The following is a 22,350-nucleotide window of genomic DNA, read 5'->3' on the forward strand; positions in this document are numbered from 1 at the left end:
CTGCCCCTGAAATGATGACTTAAACAGACTCTCCATCTAGGGTTTTTGTTACAGACTCTTCCCCCGTTACACTGAAATAGCAAATACGCACCAAGCCTCTTCTCTTTGCCAGGATGATTGGCTCTGTGTGATGGTCACCACAAGCCAGTACCTGTGTGGCAAGGAGGCAGCCAGACCCTAGGTATGGTTGTGCTTCAGTGACCTCACCTCTCCTCAAAGCTTCAATTATCATTTCACCTGGAGCAGCCATGGATGTGCAGCCTGGGGAGTTCAAAACACTTCTGGAAACTTTTTTCCCAATTGCTAGTTAATAAAAAAACAACGATCTGTTTCTGTCTAGTGTCCCCTAAGAGAATATTGGAGTATTTTCAAAAGGCTCTATGTTCTTCATGATCCCTGGAAGTGGGCCAGGTCTCTCAGGAGAGCAGGAATTACCGAGGTCTGTCATGTGAGGACCTGCCAGGGACGTCTGTATGTCCCATTGTGTTCTTCCCTCCTTAAAAAGTTTTTCTACTAAAAACTAGTCGTTTTCTTATCTTCATTTTACTGAATGATACCATCCTTTAAGTTATTAGTGATGTAATGTTATGGTGAAAGTAAAGTGACCACCAGACAAATACAATTTAAAATGCCAATGAGGAGCCTTTCTTTAGACTGGCCAGTCAGCTGCCCACCTTACATGTGGAGAGCAGCAGTGACCAGGATCAATGCACAGCTTTTATAGATTGGATGATGCAGCAAGGAAGCTACTGGACTCTACAACCAGCACATACAGAAGCAGATTCATGGCCCTTGCAATTGTTACTTAGTTAGGCAAAATAATAGTTAAGTAAAATATTTTTAACATTGCTGGGATCAGCATGACCTTATCCTGCCTGATTGTGTTTTCAAGGGGTCAGCAAGGTCTTATCCTGTGGGTGTTCCCAAGGCCCATTCCCAAGACCTCATTCTTCCCTTCTCTGTTTTCTTGCAGGAAGGGAAGTTGGAAGCTGGGCCCACCTGGCCACCATTTCATTCCCTACTCCTGGTCTTCTGGGGACTCCAAATCTTTGATCAAACTTCTACTTCTTCCTCATCCTGACATATGAGCTGATAATATGTTCTTAGGAGCATAAGTTTCACTGCCTGCACCCGTTTTTGGATGTAGGAAATGAGGGCATTAATACCACATTGTCCAGAGGGAGGAGCAAGATGGTGGCCGAGTAACAGCTTCCTTGCAACTGGGCATGGTGAAACTGGGGAGAAAAGACTGTATTTCTGTCTAATGGGATCTGCCCTGAAACATCCCTATGGGGACACAGGAAGTCAGCGAGAGACTTCTGGACCCTATGAGGAGGACATAAGCAGTGGAGAAGGGGCTAGTGGTTGTGTTTGTCAAGTCTAATCCTGCTAGCAGCTGTAAGTACAGCAGCAGTAACATTGCAAACTGGAAAGGCCTTCCCTGTGAGCTGGTTCATTTTTTGTGGACTTGGCACTCAGTTGAACTACCATGGGAGAACTTGGGCAAAAGTGCAGAGGACTTTATGCATTGTCTGGGGCCCCAGACAGAGGTGCTGAGTTGGACGGAGCTAATAGTGTTTGGCTGTGGGCCATGCTGACCCATTGTGGGAGAACTGCCCCAGCAAGCTCCACACTCAGGGTTGCAGAGTGAGGATCAGGTGGGAGACCTTGGGCAAGTTATCCAGTGAATGAGCAGCCTAAAGGTGGAGACTGAGATGTCTTACAACCTTGGCCTTCAGGGGCATAGCGTGAGACTGGTTTTAGCACATGGGGTAAATGGACCACCACTTCCTGAGTGACCCCAGCAACTGCTTTCCTGAGAAATCTTCTGTTTAGCCAAGGTTAACAGTTTAAAGTACCTTGTAAGTGAGCTGAGGAGAGATTTCGGCTCTCCACATTGTGCAGTTTGAGAAATCAGCAGAGGCCTCCAGTCTTCATTGTGTATAGCCGTATCAGCATTGTGATTAACATCTTATACCCCGGAAGATCACTTTTTGCCCAGAAAATATTCAGCAAGATATATATACTGCTTTGCTTTTTGTTGCTTTTTAAAATTTCAACATTTTCCCTCTAGATTTTTCTCTTTTTTCTTTCTCTTCTGTCTTCATTTTTTCTAGTTTAAATATAATTTTCCACAGTTGTCTTCTTTAACAATTAGAACTTAATTTTTGCTAGTGTTTCTACCTCTATTTTTTGATATTTCCCCCAATATTATCCTGCAAAGTTTTCTGTTTGCTTGTTTTGGTTTGATTTATGGCATTTTTGTCTTCCCCCTCTACTTGATGGAGGTGGGATACTGTGTCCAAAAAGGCTAGCAAAGAGATGTTGACCTCAAGGAAACCACCCAACCTGGGACGCCCAGAGGTTGGGGGGTTATAAGAGTGGGTCAAAGTACCCTACTGTACACCTATATTCCTCCTGTCTCCCTCTTTCTGTGCCTCTTTTCTTTTGTCAATATTCCCTTTGACTAACCCTCTCTCCATTCTCTTTTTTCTTTCCTTTTTTTTTTTTTTTGCTTTTTCTCTTATTGGTCTTCAATCTTCTCATCCTTCTGGTCCTGTACCAAAAAAAATCATTGAAACCCTAGTCCAGAGGCACACTAACTTAAACAGCAAGAGGAAGTGAAAGGAAAATTAGGGCAAGGAAACACATAAAAGAAAACACCCATGAAGAAGAATCAGCAAGAACATCCTAGCAACGTGAAAAAACAGTACAGAGAAACCTCCCAAGGGACCATGAGGTAGCTAATGCAGAGGATTCACATATAAAGAAATGTTAGAAATAATAAAAGGGAATTTAGAATACAGATGATAAAAACAGTGAATGAAATGATGAAAACAATTAAGGAAACTGCAAATAAAGTGGGAAATAACCAAAAGGAAACCCAAAACCAGAAATAAATAAGAGATGAATGATATGAAATATATAGAAAGGATATAGCAGAGCTGAAGGAACTGAAGGAGTCAATAACTTAAAAATGCAATAGAAAGTATCAACAACAGATAAGATCATGCAGAAGAAAGAATCTCTGCAATAGAGGACAAGGTTCTTCAGATTACTCAGATAGTTAAAGAGGCAGAAAAGAAGAGAGAGAAAGCAGAACGTTCACTGACAGAATTATGGAACTTCATGAAGTGTTCAAACATACGAGTAATAGTTATCCCAGAAGGGGAAGAATACCCTAAGGGAATGGAAACCATACTAGAGAATATGATAAATGAAAATTTCCCAAATATCACCAAAGAGTCTGGCACATTTCTTTCAGAGTGATATTAGACCCCAGGTTGCCTCAATGCTAACAGAGCTTCTCCAAGACACATTGTGATGAACCAGTCCAAAGTCAAGACAAAAGAAAAGATTCTTCATGCTGCCAGGAGTAAGCAGCAGTTGATCTACAGGGGCCAATCCATCAGGGTGACTATAGACTTCTCTAATGATACTTTTAACAAGCAAGAATACAATGGTCATTTACTTTAATCTACTTAAACAGAAAAATTTTCAGCCCAGAATTCTATATCCTGCTAATCTAAGCCTTAAAATTGACATAGAAATCAAATCATTTACCAATATGCAAACATTGAAGAAATTTGCCACAAAAAGACAAGCTCTACAGAAAATACTTCAACATGTTCTACTGACCATCACAGTGGATCAACAGCAAAGTAAGAACTCAGCAATTAAAGGACAGAATCTAACTTCCACACTGATGCAAAAGATAACTCTAAGCAATGGACTCTGACAAAATAAGATGAATAGAACATTACCACTTATCAATTATCACAATAAATGTTAATGGATTGAATTCCCAACTGAAGAGACATAGATTGACATACTGTGTAAAAAAACACAGGCCATCTATTTGCTGTCTGCAGGAAACACACCTACCTTCAAAATACAAATTAAAACTCCGAGTTAAGGGTTGGAAGACAATTTTTCAGGCAAACAGAATTCAGAAGAAAAGAGAAGTTGCAATCTTATTTTCAGATACATGTGGATTTAAAGCAGCTAAAGTCAAAAAAGACAAAGATGGTCACTTCATATTGGTTCAAGGGAAAAATACAACAAGAAGATGTTTCAATTCTAAATATTTCTGCACCCAATTTAAGTGCTCCCAGATTCTTGAAACAGACCTTACGCAGTCTGAGCAATATGATATCCTATAATTCCATAATAACAGGGGACTTTAACACTCCTCTTACAGAGCTGGACAGATCCTCTAAACAGAAATTAAATAAAGATATAAGGGACTTAAATAAGACCCTAGAACAACTGTGCTTGATAGACGCATAGAGAACACTCCATCCCAAAGATGAAGAATATACATTCTTCTCATTGCCTCATGGAACATTCTCCAAAATTGATCATATCCTGGGACACAAAACAAACCTCAACAGAACCAAAATAATTGAAATTTTACCTTCTATCTTCTCAGACCTCAAGGCACTAAAAGTGGAACTCAATTCCAACAAAAACATTCAACCCCACACAAAGGCAGGGAAATTAAACAACCTTCCATTGAATGACAGTTAGGTGCAGGAAGAAATAAAAGAGGAAATCATTAACTTCTTTGACACAACAACAATGAAGACACATGCTACTAAAACCAGTGGGATACTGCAAAAGCAGTTTATAGAGGAAAATTTATTGCTTTAGATGCCTACAATAGAAAAACAGAAAGCGCATCAACAAACTCACAAGCCATCTTATGGAATTCGAAAAAGAAGAACAATCTAAGCCTAACAAACCAGAAAAGAAATATCCAAAATTAAATCAGAAAAAACAAAAGAATCATTCAGAAAATTAATGAAACAGGGAGTTGGTTTTTTGAAAAAATAAATTAAATAGAGAAACCATTGGCTAGACTACTGAGAAACAGAAAAGTAAAATCTGAAATGATAAAGGGGAAATAGCAACTGATACCACAGAGATACAAGAGATCATCTCTGAATACTACCAGAAATGCTATGCCCAGAAATTTGACAATATGAAGGAAATGGATCAATATTTGGAATCACACCCTCTCCCTAGACTTGTTCAGGAAGAAATAGAGTTCCTCAACAAACCAATTTCAAGCACTGAGATCAAAGAAACAATAAAAAATCTTCCAACCAAAAAATGACCTGTTCTGGATGGCATCACACCAGAATTCTATCAGACCTTCAAATAAGTGCTTATTCCTATACTGCAGAAATTATTCCAATAAATTGAGGAGGAAGGAATCTTCCTCAACATGTTCTATGAAGCGAACATCACCCTGATACCAAAACCAGGAAAAGACCCAACTAAAAAGGAGTATTTCAAAATTCAAGAGTACTTGTCCGATTTATTATGTATATATTATAAACATCTTAACACCATAATTAAGTAAATGAGATTAGGTTTATATTAAGAATTGTGATATTAATGCTCCTAATTCTATATGAAGGCAAACCATTTTACCCCATACATGCATTAATGTATACATGATCTATGTCTTTATGATTTAATAAAAAAAAATAAAAATGAAATGGAGAATTTCTGACCAATTTCACTAAAGAATATAGATGCAATAATTCTCAACAAAATTCTAGCCAATAGATTACGGCTTATCATTAAAAAACTCATACAACATTATCAAGTAGGTTTCACACCAGGGATGCAAGGCTAGTTTAACATACACAAGTCCATAAATGTTATTCACCATATCAACAGAAGCAAAAACCAAAGACCATAGGATCCTCTCAATAGATGCAGAAAAGGCATTCAATAAAATCCAGCAGCATTTTCTATTTAGCACACTGAAGACTAAGGGCATAACTGACATGTTTCTTCAACTGATCAAAGCTATCTATGACAAACCCACAGCTAATATTTTACTAAATGGAGTAAAAGTGAAAGCTTTCCTCTTAGAACTATAACCAGACAAGGTTATCCTCTGTCACCATGACTATTCAACATAGTGTTGGAATTAGCCAATACATTAGGCAAGACAAGGAAATAAAAAGCATCCAAATGGGAGCACAGGAGGTCAAACTCTCCCTCTTTGCTGACGATATGATCTCATACTTAGAGAGCCCCAAAGACCTAACCACAAGACTCTTGGAAGTTCATCAAAAAATATAGTAATATCTCAGGATACAAAATCAATGTCCACAAGTCAGTTGCCTTTGTATGCACCAATAACAGTCAAGATGAGAGGCTAAATAAGGACACAACTCCCTTCACCATAGCTTCAAAGAATATGAAATACCTAGCAATATACCTAACTAAAGTGGTGAAGAAACTCTATAAAGAAAATTATGAAACACTAAGAGAGGAAATAGCAGAGGACATTAACAAATGGAAGAACATACCATGCTCATGGCTGGGAAGAATCAACATTGTTAAAATGTCTATACTTCCCAGAGCAATCTACCAATTAAATGCCATCCCTGTTAAAATACCAACATCCTATTTTCAAAACTTGGAAAAAATGATTTGTATGGGACGAGAAAAAAACCCGTATAGCTAAGGCAGTTCTTAGTAATAGAAACAAAGGTGGGGGCATCAGCATATCAGATTTTAGGCTGTACTACAAAACCATAGTGGTCAAGACAGCATGGTACTGACACAAAAATAGAGTCACAGACATTTGGAATTGAATAAAAAAACAGGAAATGAAACTAACATCTTACAACCACCTAATCTTTGAGAAGCCAATCAAGAACACACTGATGGGGAAAGACTCCCTATTCAATAAATGGTGTTGGGACAATTTGACATCCACATGTAAAAGACTGAAACTGGATCCACACCTTTCTCCACTCACACACATTGATTCAAGATGGATAACAGACTTAAATTTAAGGCATGGAACAATAAAAATCATAAAAGAAAGCACAGTAAAAACACTAGAAGATATCAGCCTGGGGAAAGACTTCATGAAGAAGACTGCAATGGCAATTGCAACAACAACCAAAATAAACAAATGGGATTTAATTAAAATGAGAAGCTTTCATGCAGCTAAGGAGACAATAACCAAAGCAAATAGACAACCTACACAATGGGAAAGGATATTTGCATATCTTGAATCAGACAAAACCTTGATAACTAGGATATATAGAGAACTCAAATTAAGTCACATGAAGTAAACAATCCCATATATCAATATGCAAGAGACTAGAATAGAACCTTCTCTAAAGAAGACAGATGGACATTCCAGGGACTGTCACCTGGAGACAGAAAGGTCTCCTGCCCAAGAAATGGGAAGGGGGGGTGGAGGCAAGATGGCCGATGGCAAGAAGCCTTCTTTCCACAGAGGATACCATCCAGAAGGACAGTTAAAGAACAGACATTTAGCAAGTAACCTGGTGGAATAGAGCTGCGCCAAGAGAGAAGGTTGAAGAATGCACATCAATCCTGCTGAGGTGAGCTGCGACCCCAAGGGTACAAATAAAAGTTACAAAATCCATTGCCAAGCGGATAGGAGTCCCCTCCACCATGAAAAAGGCTCGCAGTACTTCATACAAACAAGCGAGCAAAGTTCAAAAGTCCTCCCATTATATCCCATGGGAGAGACCCTCTAAAAACTGGACCTACTTCCCCTACTAGAGTGCCATGGTGCTCTCCTGCCAGGCATAAAACTGTATAAACCTGTATATATTCTCTACCTGCAATTCTGAACTCCCAGCACTCCCCTCCACTCTCACTCTGAGGTCTGGAAGCCTGTCCACCAGGAGTCCAGATTCCTGGGTATTTTCGAGAGAGGTGTGGACAGGGCATGGACTACTGCTAGTCAGTGCTGATTCTGTGGCATGGGAATATGGAGAGCATGGTCAGCTGAGAGGGAACCATACAGCTGCGGTGGTGCCCTGAGACACAGAGCAGCAGCCACTTCGGCAACAAAAGAGCTCACCACTGGATATTCTGGAGTCACACTCCCGTCTCTCTTGGCAACCAGAGGAGGCTGGGCATGTTCTCTAGTGGCAGCCACCTGTGGAATTTTTATCTCAGATGAAAATTCAGGCCCCGTGAGTAAAGGGTTTACCTGAGGGGGTACTGTGGGCATGGGGACTTGAATATACATGCGCAGAGCTGGCAGATTCCCAGGGCGAGACTGACCCAGAGGACCTCTTTACTGAGCCTAAGATGCACCAGGCCCTCAGGGGATCATTAGCCAAGACAAAGCAGGGGAGGCAGAGGCTGGAAATGACAGCTAACCATGCAACTCCAATAGAAACTGCAGCAAGCCCGGGCAGCAGCCCAGAAAGGGACTGAGGTGCAGTTTCTGTGAACTCTAACAGCATCTCTTATGGAGGGGAATATAGCCAGGACAAAAAAAAAATGCAGTGAAATTGTTCTGTTCTCTCAGTAACATCAGTCGGGGTGGGACTGGAACCGAGTGAACAGCCACAGCCTCCATTAAGCACCAGAGGTCGTCAGGCCTCACCTCCCCCTGCCAAATAGTGACAGAGAGCAGTGGCTTGTTGGAGGAGACATAGATCTCTCTGTCATTCAGGCAGGTGCAAACCCCTGCAGTATCTGCTCATTGGAGGCAACTGGGTCACAGCCCTGCGGGGTTATCAGTCACTGGGTGTGACAAAGGTGCAAGATGTGGAAGGAGGTATCTACCTTCCCAGAATAATCTATTTGCTGGATGGGCCCTCCTGACCTCACGGAGCACCAGAGCAAGTCATATTTGAGTTGTCAGCAGACCCCTGTGATCTAGTTGCCAGAGATCTTTGGAACTCTCCGAACTGAGACAGGTGCTGACTGAGACAATTGATTTGGACCTTTTGAACTAGGCCAATCACCCGAGGACTATCCAAGTGGTACCCCGGGTGTGTGGTTGTGGGAAGGTTTGATTTACCTTTTCCAATTGTTGCCTGTGGGAGGCAAGGTGACTTAATTGCTAGTATTTCTCCACAGCTGAGACTTCAACCCAGAGTAATTGACTCACTAGGGTAGGACAGAGACCAGCTGAAAACAAGACAGAGGCACTTAGCCACACCACACCAAGCAGGTCCCCAGTTGCTCAGTCCATAGTACTGTATGAGTCCTTGGCAAAGCTTCAGGGAAAAAGATACAGATACCAGTCCCAGCTTTTGGGCAAAGGGATGGTTAATCGCTACTCCTGGAGCCCCTAACCCAACTTCCCTTCATCTGCTCATCCAGTCAAACAGTGTAAAATAACTAAGGATTGGAAACGTATTGAGTGGAGTTAAATTGAAGTCATTTCCACTCAGATCAGGAACAAGGAAAGATCCCCCGTTGTCTCCACTGCTCTTTAACATTGTAATGGAGGTTTTAGTCATAGCAATTAGGGAAGAAAAGGCATTCAAGCATATCCATATAGGGTCAGAAGAGATCAAACTTTCACTCTTCACAGATGATATGATTATATATCTGGAAAACACCAGGGATTCTAATACAAAACTCTTGGAAGTGATCAAGAAATACAGCAGCATCTCAGGTTACAAAATTAACACTCATAAATCAGTAGCCTTTACATATACCAACAATAGTCAAGCTGAAAAAAACACTCAAGGACTCTATTCTGTTCACACTAGTGCCAAAGAAGATGAAATATTTGGGAGTTTATCTAACAAAGGACATGAATGATCTCTATAAAAAGAACTATGAAACTCTAAGAGAAGAGATAGCTGAAGATGTTAACAAATGGAAAAACATACCATGCTCATGGCTAGAAAGAATCAACATTGTTAAAATGTCCATACGACCCAAAGCAATATACAATTTTTATGCAATCCCTATTAAAGCTCCACTGTCATACTTTAAAGATCTCGAAAAAATAATACTTCGTTTTATATGGAATCAGAAAAAACTTTGAATAGCCAAGACATTACTCAGAAATAAAAACAAAGCAGAAGGAATCACGCTACCAGACCTCAGAAGATACTATAAATCAATAGTGATCAAAACAGCATGGTACTGACACAAAAACAGAGAGGTAGATGTATAGAAGAGAATAGAGAACCAAGAGATGAACCCAGCTACTTACTGTTATTTGATCTTTGACAAGACAATTAAAAACATTCAGTGGGGGAAAGATTCCCTATTTAACGAATGGTGCTGGGTGAACTGGCTACTGACCTGTAGAAATCTGAAAATGGACCCACAACTTTCACCATTCACTAAGATAAAGTCTCACTGGACGAAAGATTTAAACTTAAGACATGAAACTATAAAAATACTAGAAGAAAGTATGGGGAAAACTCTTAAAGAAATTGGCCTGGGTGAATATTTTATGAGGAGGACAAGTGAATAATTGAAGCAGCATGAAAAATATACTACTGGGACCTGATCAAACTAAAAAGCTTCTGCACAGCCAAGAACACAGTAAGTAAAGCCCTCAGAATGGAAGAAGATATTTGCAGGTGATGTCTCTGACAAAGGTTATATAATCAGAATCCACAGAGAACTCAGACATATTAGCAAGAAAAGAACAAGTGATTCCATCTCAGGCTGCGCAAGGGACATGAAGAGAAACTTCTCTAAAGAAGACAGGCGCACGGCCTACAGACTATGAAAAAATGCTCATCATCCTTAATCATCAAAGAAATGCAAATCAAAACTACTTTGAGATATCATCTAACGCCAGTAAGATTCGCCCATATCACAAAATCCCAAAACCAGAGATGTTGGCATGGATGTGTGGACGTGGAGAAAAGGGAAAACTTCTACACTTCTGGTGGGAATGCAAACTTATATGTTCCTTTTGGGGAGATGTTTGGAGAACACTAAGAGATCTAAAAATAGACCTGCCATTTGATCCTACTATTCCTCTACTAGGTATATAACCAGAAGACCAATAGTCACATTATAACAAAGATATTTGTACCAGAATGTTTATTGCAGCCTAATTCATAATTGCTAAGTCATGGAAAAAGCCCAGTACCCATCAATCCACAACTTGATCCACGATTAATAAATTGTGGTATATGCACACCATGGATATTATGCAGCCTTAAAGAAATATGGAGACTTTACCTCTTTGATGCTTACATGGATGAAGCTGGAACATATTCATCTTAGTAAATTATCTCAAGAATGGAAGAAAAGGGGGGGCAGAGACAAGATGGCTGACTGAAGCCAGATTTCCACAGAGGTTCCAGTCCAGAAGGAGAGTTAAAGGACAGAAATTTAGCAAGTAACCTGGTGGATTAGAGCTTCACCAAGAGAGAAGGTTGAAGAATGCACATCAACCCCACTGAGGTGAACTGCGACCACAAGGATACAAAGAAAAGGTAAAAAATCCATCACCAAGTGGATGGGAGTCCCCTCCTCCATGAGAACAGCTTGGAGTGCCTCACAAACAAATGAGCAGCATTCAAAGTTCCTCCCACTACACTCCACGGGAGAGACCCTCTAAAAACTGGACCTACCTCCCCTACTAGGATGCCACGGCATTCTTCTGCCAGGCATAAAATTGTATATATTCTGTACCTGCAATTCTGAGCTCCCAGCACTCCCCTCCACTTTCACTCTGAAGTCTGGAGGCCTGTACCTCAGGAGTCCAGATCCTTGGGTGATTTCTTGAGGGGTATGGAGGGGGCCTAGACTGCAGCTGTCAGTGCTGGTTCTGTGGCACGGCTGTAATGAGTGGATGGTCGGCTGAGAGGGAACCAAACCAGAGTGGTGGTGTCTGGAGGCGCAGAGCAGCAGCCACTTTTGTCAATGATAGGGCTCACTCCCAGATATTCCAAAGCCACTCGTCCTGTCTCCCAGGGCAACCAGAGGAGGCCAGGCATCTTCTCAGGAGGCAAACAATGCAGAACAGATCTGGGACGGAAATGCAGTAAAGGGTTTGCCTGAGGTGGTACCGGCCTGGGTGGAGTGCAGGGACTAGAGCCAGAAAATTTCCAGGGCAGGGCTGACCCAGAGGACTTCTTTACTGAGCCTAACACACATCTGGCCCTCAGGGGATAGATAGCCAATAGACAAAGGCAGGCAGGAGGCTACAACTGACAGATAACCGAATACAAACCTGCAGAAGCAAAGACAGGGCCTGAGGGGCAGTCTTTGGGAACTCAAAACACCTTCTCTTCTGCAGGGGAATTTATCAGGGACAGAAACAAATTCCCACAAAGTTGTTCTGTTCTGTTCTGTCAATAACATCAATCAGGGGTGGGGCTGGAACTAAGTGAACACCCACCAGCCTCCACCAACTGCCCAAGGTTGTCAGGCCTCACCTCCCCCTGCTGGATAGAGGCAGAGCGCAGCGGCCTGCTTGAGCAGAAATAGATTTCCTTGTGATTCAGGCAGGTGCAAACCCCTGGAGTATCTGTTCACTAGAGGCAACTATGTCACAGCTCTGCGGGGCTATCAGTGACTGGGTGTGACAGAGGTGCAAGGTGGGGAAGGAGGCATCAACCTTCCCAGACTGATCTATTTGCTGGGTGGGTCTTCCTGACTCGACGGAGCACTGGAGCAAGCCATATCAGAGTAGTCACCAGAACCCAGTGATCCTGTTGCCAGAGACCTTTTAAACTCTCCCACCTGAGACAGGTGCTGACTGAGACAATTGATTTCGACATTTTGAACTGAGCCAATCGCCCGAGGACTATCCAAGTGGTGCCCTGTGTGTGTGATTGTAGGAAGGATTGATTTTCCTTTTCCAACTGTTGCCTGTAGTGGGTGGTGTGACTTAATTACTGGTATTTATCCACAGCTGAGACTTCAACCCAGAGTAACTGTTTCACTAGAGTTGAACAGAGACCAGCTGAAAACAAGACAGAACTACTTAGCCCCACCACACCAAACAGGACCCCAATTTCTCAGGCCATAGCACTGCACGGGTCCTCGACAAAGCTGCAGGAGAAAAATCAAACAGTGTAAAACAATCATGGCAGAATCAGCGGAAAACTCTAGTAACATGAATAACCAGAATAGATCAACGCCCCTAAGGAAAGATATGGCAGATGTAACTGAAGATCCCATTCATAAACAGCTGGCCAAGATGTCAGAAATCGAATTCAGAATTTGGATTGCAAACAAGATTAATAGAATGGAGGAAACTTTCAAATTAGAAATTCAAAGAGCAATTCAAAAGTCAGAATTAGAAATTCAAGGAGAAATTCAAAAGTTGCCTCAGGAATTTAATGAATTTAAAGACAAAACTACCAAAGATTTTCATGCACTGAAGCAAGAATTTGCAGCCGTGAAAGATCTGTAAAATACATTAGAATTCCTCAGTAATAGAGTGGAGAAAGCAGAAGAAAGGATTTCTAACATTGAAGACAAAGCCTTCGAACTCTGCCAAACTCTCAAAGAGGAAGAGAAATGGAGAGCAAAAATAGATCATTCTCTCACAGATCTTTGGGATAATTCGAAGAAGGCTAATATCCGCCTCATTGGAATAACTGAAAGTGATGAAGTGGCCTCACAAAGCACAGAAGCCATTCTTCATGAAATTATGAAAGAGAATTTTCCAGACATGCCAAGACATTCTGAAATTCAGATAGCAGACAGTTTCAGAACCCCAGCATGACTCAATCCCACTAAGACATCCCCCAGGCTTAACATAATTAACTTCACTAAAGTTAATATGAAGGAGAAAATTCTGAAAGCACCCAGACGTAAGAAATCCATTACCTACAAAAGGAAGAATATTAGAATGACTCAAGTTCTCTCTGCTGAAACTTTTCAAGCCAGAAGAGGGTGGTCATCGACTTTTAATCTCCTAAAACAAAACAACTTTCAACCCTGGATGCTGTATCCAGCTAAACTGAGTTTCATGTATGATGGAGAAATTAAATACTTTAATGACATTCATATGTTGAAGAAATTTTCCATAACCAAACCAGCTATTCAGGATATTCTCAGACCTATCCTCCATAATGACCAGCACAATCCTCTACCACAAAAATAAACTCACTCAGAAACTTTTAATCAAACTACAACTTCCACAGTGGGGAAAGGATTAAAAATTCCCACTGGACTTTCGAAAAACTCGATACCCCAAATTTTACCAGACTTGTCAATATTCTCCATTAATATGAACAGCTTAAACTGTCCTCTAAAGAGGCACAGGTTAGCTGACTGGATACAAAATCTCAGACCAGAAATTTGCTGCATACAAGAGACACATCTTACCTTAAAAGATAAATATAGACTCCAGGTGAAAGGATGGTTGTCCATATTTCAGGCAAATGGTAATCAGAAGAAAGCAGGTGTTGCAATTCTATTTGCAGATACAATAGGTTTTAAAGCAACAAAAGTAAGGAAAAATAAGAATGGTCACTTCATATTTGTTAAGGGTAATACTCAATATGATGAGATTTTAATTATTAATATTTATGCACCCAAACAGAATGCACCTCATTTTATAAGAGAAACTCTAACAGACATGAGCAACTTGATTTCCTGCAGCTTCATAATAGTTGGAGATTTCAACACTCCTTTGGCAGTGTTGGATAGATCCTCCAATAAGAAGCTGAGCAAAGAAATCTTAGATTTAAACCTAACCATCCAACATTTGGATTTAGCAGACATCTACAGAACATTTCATCCCATCAAAACTGAATACACATACTTCTCATCACCCCGTGGAACATACTCCAAAATTGATCACATCTTGGGTCACAAGTCTAACCTCAGTAAATTTAAAGGAATAGAAATTATTCCTTGCATCTTCTTGGACGACCATGGAATAAAAGTTGAACTCAGTAACAACAAGAATCTGCATACTCATACAAAAACATGGAAGTTAAATAACATTATGCTGAATGATAGCTGGGTCAGGGATGAGATTAAGAAGGAAGTTGCCAAATTATTGGAATAAAATGACAAGGAAGAAACGACTTATCAGAAACTGTGGGATACCGCAACGGCAGTAAGAGGGAAATTTATAGCACTGCAAGCCTTCTCAAGAGAACGGAAAGAGAGGAAGTTAACAACTTAATGAGACATCTCAAGCAACTGGAAAACGAAGAACATTCCAACCACAAACCCAGGAGAAGAAAAGAAGTAACCAAAATTAGAGCAGAATTAAATGAAATTGAAAACAAAAGAATTACACAACAGATCAATGAATCAAAAAGTTGGTTTTTTGAAAAGGTCAATAAAATAGATAAACTTTTGGCTAACCTAACCAGAAAAAAAAAAAAAGAGTAAAATCTCTAATCTCATCAATCAGAAACGACAAAGGTGAAATAACAGCAGACTCCTTAGAAATTAAAAAAATTCTTTTTTTTTTTTTTTTTTGGCCGGGGCTGGGTTTGAACCCGCCACCTCCGGCATATGGGACCGGCGCCCTACCCGCTGAGCCACAGGCGCTGCCCGAAAAAATTCTTAATAAATATTACAAGAAACTTTATTCTCAGAAATATGAAAATCTGAATGAAATTGACCAATACTTGGAAGCACATCACCTTCCAAGACTTAGCCACAATCAAGTGGAAATGTTGAACAGGCCAATATCAAGTTCTGAAATAGCATCAAACATACAGAATCTCCCTAAAAAGAAAAGCCTGGGACCAGATGGTTTCACGTCAGAATTCTACCAAACATGTAAAGAGGAATCAGTACCTATATTACTCAACCTGTTCCAGAATATAGAAAAAGAAGGAATACTACCCAACATGTTCTATGAAGCAAACATCACCCTGATCACCAAACTAGGAAAATACCCAACAAGGAAAGAAAATTATAGACCAATATCACTAATGAATATAGATGCTAAAATGTTCAACACGAGCCTAACAAAAAGAAACCAGCAACACATCAAACAAATTATATATCATGACCAAGTTGGTTTTATCCCTGGGTCTCAAGGCTGGTCAATATATGTAAATCTATAAATATAATTCAGCACATAAACAAATTAAAAACAAAGACCATATGATTCTCTCAATTGCTGCAGAAAAAGCTTTTGATAATATCCAGCATCCCCTCATGACCAGAACACTTAAGAATATTGGTATATAAGGGACATTTCTTAAATTGGTAGAGGCCATCTACAGCAAACACACAGCCAATATTGTATTAAGTGGAGTTAAATCGAAATCATTTCCACTCAGATCAGGAACCAGACAAGGCTGACCATTGTCTACACTGCTCTTTAACATTGTAATGGAAGTTTTAGCCATCGCAATTAGGGAACAAAAGGTGATCAAGGGTATCCATATAGGGTCAGAAGAGATCAAACTTTCGCTCTTCACTGATGATATGATTGTATATCTGGAAAACACTAGGGATTCTACTACAAAACTCTTAGAAGTGATCAAGGAATAGAGCAGCGTCTCAGGTTACAAAATCAACATTCCGAAATCGGTAGCCTTTATATATACCAACAATAGTCAAGCTGAAAAAACAGTCAAGGACTGTATTCCATTCACAGTAGTGCCAAAGAAGATGAAATATTTGGGAATTTATCTAACAAAGGGCACAAAAGATCTCTATAAAAAGAACTATGAAACTCTAAGAAATAGGTGAAAATGTTACCAAATGGAAAAACATACCATGCTCAATGCTGCGAAGAATCAACATTGTTAAAATGTCCACACTACCCAAAGCAATATACAATTTTAATGCAATCCCTATTGAAGCTCCACTGTCATACGTCAAAGATCTTGAAAAAATAATACTTTGTTTAATGTGGAATCAGAAAAAACTTTGAATAGCCAAGACATTACTCAGAAATAAAAACAAAGCAGAAAGAATCACGCTACCAGACCTCAGACTATACTATAAATAGATAGTGCTCAAAACAGCATGGTACTGGCACAAAAACAGAGAAATAGATGTCTGGAACAGAATAGAGAAACAAGAGATGAATCCAGCTACTTACCATTAGTTTATCTTTGACAAGCCTTTTAAAAACATTCAGTGGGGAAAAGATTCCCTATTTAACAAATGGTGCTGGGTGAACTGGCTGGCAACCTGTAGAAGACTGAATGTGAAAACACACCTTTCAGCATTAACTAAGATTGACTCTCTCTGGATTAAAGATTTAAACGTAAGACATAAAACCATAAAAATACTAGAAGAGAGTACAGGGAAAACCCTTGAAGAAATCGGTCTGGGTGAGTATTTTATGAGGAGGACCCCCCCCCGGGCAATTGAAGCAGCTTCAAAAATACACTACTGGGACCTGATGAAACTAAAAAGCTTCTGCACAGCCAAGAACACAGTAAGTAAAGCAAGCAAACAGCCCTCAGAATGGACGAAGATATTTGCAGGTTATGTCTTTGACAAAGGTTTAATAACCAGACTCCACAGAGAACTCAAACGTATAAGCAAGAAAAGAACAAGTGATCCCATCACAGGCTGGGCAAGGGATTTGAAGAGAAACTTCTCTGAAGAAGACAGGCGCATGGCCTACAGACATATGAAAAAATGCTCACCATCTTTAATCATCAGAGAAATGCAAATCAAAACTACTTTGAGATATCAGTAAGATTAGCCCATATCACAAAATCCCAAGACCAGAGATGTTGGCGTGGATGTGGAGAAACGGGAACACGTCTACACTGCTGGTGGGAATGCAAATTAATACATTCCTTTTGGAAAGATGTTTGTACAACACTTAGAGATCTAAAAATAGATCTGCCATTCAATCCTATAATTCTTCTACTAGGTATATACCCAGAAGACCAAAAATCACATCATAACAAAGATATTTGTACCAGAATGTTTATTGCAGCCAAATTCAGAATTGCTAAGTCATGGAAAAAGCCCAAGTGCCCATTGATCCACAACTGGATCCATGAATAAATTGTGGTATATGTACTCCATGGAATATTATGCAGCCTTAAAGAAAGATGGAGACTTTACCTCTTTCGTGTTTACATGGATGGAGCTGGAACATATTCTTCTTAGTAAAGTATCTCAAGAATGGAAGAAAAAGTATCCAATGTACTCATCCCTACTATGAAACTAATTTATAGCTTTCACATGAAAGCTATAACCCAGTTATAACCTAAGAATAGGGGGAAGAGAGAGAAGGAGGGGAGGGAGGGGTGTGGATGGGTGGAGGGATGGTGATTGGTTGGATTACACCTGCGGTGCATCTTACAAGGGTACATGTGAAACTTAGTAAATGTAGAATATAAATGTCTTAACACAATAACATAAGAAAATACCAGGAAGGGTACGTTAACCAGTGTGATGAAAATGTGTCAAACGTTCTATAAAACCAGTGTATGGTGCCCCATGATCGAATTAATGTACACAGCTATGATTTAATAATGAAAAAAAGAATGGAAGAAAACGTATCCAATGTGCTGACCCCTACTATGAAATCAATTTATGGCTTTCATATGAAAGCTATAACCCAATTATAACCTAAGAATATGGGGAAGACAGAGAGGGAGGGGAGGAGATGGGGAGGATGGGCGGAAGGAGAGTGATTGGTGGGATGCAAGGGAGGGTGCATCTTACAAGGGTATATGTTAAACTTATTGAATGTAGAGTGTAAATGTCTCAATACAATAACTTAAAAAATGCCAGTAAGGCTTTGTTAACCAGTATGATGAAAATATGTCAAATGTTATATAAAACCAGTATATGGTGCCCTATGATTGCATTAATGTACACAGCTGTGATTGAATAATAAATGGATAAAAAAGAAGACAGACGAATAGCTAGCAACCATGAAAAAATGCTCATCATACCTAATTATTAGAGAAATGCTAATCAAAACCACCCTGAGATATCATCTAACCCCAGTGAGAATGGCCCACATCACTAAATCTCAAAAGTGCAGATGCTGGCATGGATGTGGAGAGTAGGGAATACTTTTATACTGCTGGTGGGACTGCAAACTAATACAACCTTTTTGGAAGGAAGTATGGAGAAACCTCAAAGAACTCAAGCTAGACCTCCCATTTGATCCTATAATCTCATTACTGGGCATCTACCCAGAAGGAAAAAAAATCCTTTTATCATAAAGACACTTGCATTAGACTGTTCATGTAGCAGAGGTGGTGGATTCAAACCTGGCCCAGGCCAAAAATTGCAAAAAAAAATGGAGAGAGAGAGACTTTACAGCCTTTGTATTAACCTGGATGGAAGTGGAACACATTATTCTTAGTAAAGCATCACGAGAATGGAGAAGCATGAATCCTATGTACTCAATTTTGATATGAGGACAATTAATGACAATTTATGACAAGGTGGGGGAAGGGGAGAACAGAGAGAGAAAGAAGGAGGGTGGGGTGGAGGAAAGGAACAGCAGAGAGAGTGAAGGAGGGACAGGGGTGGGGTCTTGCTGTGTGCCACACCTTTTTGGGACAGGACACATTTGTAAGAGGGAATTTACCCAACAAATGCAATCAGTGCAACCTGGTTTCTTGTACCCTCAATGAATCCCCAACAATAATAAAAAAAAAGCAGACAAAGGTTTTCAGGAGATGATCTGGAGGAGATCATCTGATGCCCATATAGGACCAAAACCTTGAAACTGCTGGCCAAGAGCATGAGGCCCAGACCGACATCATCAGGCCATGACAGCAGTGCTGCATTCAGTATCTCGGTGGTTTTGTCATTATGAACTCCAGAACAGTATCCCAAATCTCTGTGTCTTGTGAAGTTTGAATTGCTCCTTTGCATAATTTTCCAGTACAGGACAGGATCCAGCTCAGGCACATGGAGGGGCCAGCGTACTTGGGACCTTTTGCTTTAACTCTGCAAACCTGGAGTTCATGGCACCGATCGTGATGGCGGAGGAGACACTCAACAGGCTGGCGCTGCCAATGGACACTCCTCTGCCCACTCTGTGAAGATAGACAAGAGGATTGCATCCAAAGTCACTGAGGAAATCCTGCAGCCCTAAAGCTGCCATTGTCTGGGGCGCTCCTTTATAGAGGAGGAGGCAGAGGTTGGCTTCAGTTAAGTGTTTAACTAACGTTTCTGTGAACCGCATCCTGTATCCAGAGAAGCCCAGCAGCAGATACTGGTAAAGTAGAGAGAGATTCCCTAGAATTCCCACCACAGTCTGTGATAAGAAGATGACTCCTATTGCCACATCCCTGGCAGCCATCCTGTCAGGGAAGCCTTCTGAGCTGGAGGACCCTGTAAGAGAAGATGAGGCGGGGGCCACATGAATGATTCCAACTCGCATCCAGTGCTCTCCTTGGATTATTAATTCCCCTGAGAAGTAAATGTTCATGCCTTTATTTTCCTAGCATTCTCCCAGGACTTGTGGCGAGCTCCGCGCCGGCGCAGCTATTGTCCTTGCAGCGCTGTGGCTTAGGGGGCGAGGCTGAGGGAGGGCAGCGGAGCCGGTGCTGCCGCCACCTGGGGTTTTAGTGGCGCCCACTGAGAGAGCCCGTGTACGTGGCCCGGACTGCGGCGTGGGGTCTGTCTCTCTGCTAGCGGCCCGGAGCACCACGAGCGGGGCATCCCTCACATTGATAGCATTATCATCCTCCTCTGCAGGGCGGAGATCAGCTTCCAGGGCATCCTCTACGCGCGCCTCCGTAGCTCTCGCCAAAGTTCAATCCTTTGGTACAGAAGACAGATCACCGGATCATCTGATACCACCTCTAGGTGAAGTATTTGAGTACAGTATTTTCCGTGGGAGTGATATTAAAGACCGCACTGTTTCTGAGCCGCGATGCTCTTTGCCTCCAGACCCTGCTATCGTTCCGTCCTTACGAGGCTTCATTCTAATCAGCGGGTTCTTGCTGACCTCTGGCAGGATGCCGACGTACTGCCAGTTCAGTCCAAGTTCATTAGCTGGACAGCAGTTTGGTGCTGTTGGTGTTGCTGGAAGGTCCTTGACATCCTTTGGAACAGAAACATCCAACAGTGGCACCTTATCCCAAAGCAGTGCGGTGGGTTCTGCCTTTACAGAGGATTCAAGATCTCTTAAAACGCAGTTATCTCAAGGTCATTCAAGCTCTAAGTTAGACCCTTTGAGAAAAAGTCCAACCATGGAACAAGCAGTAAAGACCGCCTGGGCCCACTGCTCTGGCACCTGTTGGGAGAAGGGGCCCTGTATCAACCAGGCCTTTGCCATCTACCAGCCAAAAAGCAGCAGAGAATCAAGAGCACACGTGAGCCGAAGTACATAGAGTTTCCAGGCCAGAACATGAGCAACTCAGAAATGATAGCAAGAGACGTTTAGCTCCAGCTGCTCCTGGAGCTCCAAGAAGAGGATGTGGGGTCATCCAGGTGACAGGGGGAAGACCTGGTATTTCCCAAGATTGTCCAGTGAAATTTGAGATAGACTTTGAAAGTGCAAACGCACAGTTCAGCAAGGAGGAGATGGACAGAGAGTTTCATAATAAACTTAGATTAAAAGAAGATAAACTTGAGAAACAAGACGAACTTGTAAATGGCGATGATAAAGGAGGATCAGGAGTTGATACCCAAAATAGTGAAGTTAATGCTGGTGAAGAAGATCCACTTGGACCTAATAATTGCTATTATGACAAAAATAAATCCTTCTTTGATAATATTTCCTGTGATGATAATAGAGAACAAAGACCGACATGGGCTGAAGAAAGGAGATTAAATGTGGAAACATTTGGAATCCCACCTTGTCCAAACCGTGGCCTTGGTAGGTAAAGAGAATGTCTCTGTTTCCGTGGTGGCAGAAGGCATGGTGGTGGCAGAGGTGGTACCTTCACCACCCTGTGAAGATTTCGTGGCGGATTCAGAGGAGGTCGTGGTGCAGGTAATTTGCAGATTTTGAATATAGGAAAGACAACAGAGTTGCTGCATAGTCTACAAACAAGTCTTAGCAAATAGGTGAATTTCTAGTCTTCATGATCCTGAAAATTGGTTTCAGTCTTCGGAAATGAAGAAGTCAGTTCACTATATATTTGTCACCAGGACTGGGGTTTTGTTTGTTTGCTTTTCTTCTTAATTTCAAAGATAAAATTCAGTTACTTCGGGGGTGAGAAAGGCTCATCTTAAAAAATGAGCATTTAATGTATTTGGAATAACAGAAGGTTGAATAATTTCCTGTGTATAGTTAAATTAAAGCAGTACTTCGATGGGGCTTATACGTATTTTTTTCATCACTGAATAGATTTTTTTTATCACTAAATTATATTTGGCAATTCTTGCAAGTTGCCTGCAGATAGGGCCATAATATTGTGTTTTGAAGCACAGAGGGTTGTGTGTGTGAGTGTGTGTACATGTGCGTGTATCTCCACCTGTCTTTCTTTTTGGAAATCCTGTAATCTGAGGTGGTTTATTTCACCAATTAATTATGGTGCTGCATGGTAGATCAAGTATGTACACACAGTAAATACTATTTCTTAGGCAAAGGTAATTTTCTTATATAGTTGTAAAGTTCCATTTTATTCCATTGCCAAAGAAACATTAAGAACTTTGTATTACTGTATAAAAGCAACTAATTTTTTACAGAATAAACCTTTTAAAGTCAGCAAACATACTGTGCCCTGGCAGAAGGTGATG

At 40.9% G+C, this 22,350-nt stretch overlaps 1 pseudogene; it reads left to right on the forward strand.

Moving 5' to 3' along the window:
• The first annotated feature begins 19,928 nt into the window (after positions 1-19,928).
• On the forward strand, positions 19,929-21,675 carry LOC128596553 (protein LSM14 homolog A-like; annotated as a pseudogene).
• The last annotated feature ends 675 nt before the right edge of the window (positions 21,676-22,350 follow it).

Source organism: Nycticebus coucang, chromosome 10 (genome assembly GCF_027406575.1).
Source record: "Nycticebus coucang isolate mNycCou1 chromosome 10, mNycCou1.pri, whole genome shotgun sequence".
Lineage (NCBI taxonomy): Eukaryota > Metazoa > Chordata > Mammalia > Primates > Lorisidae > Nycticebus > Nycticebus coucang.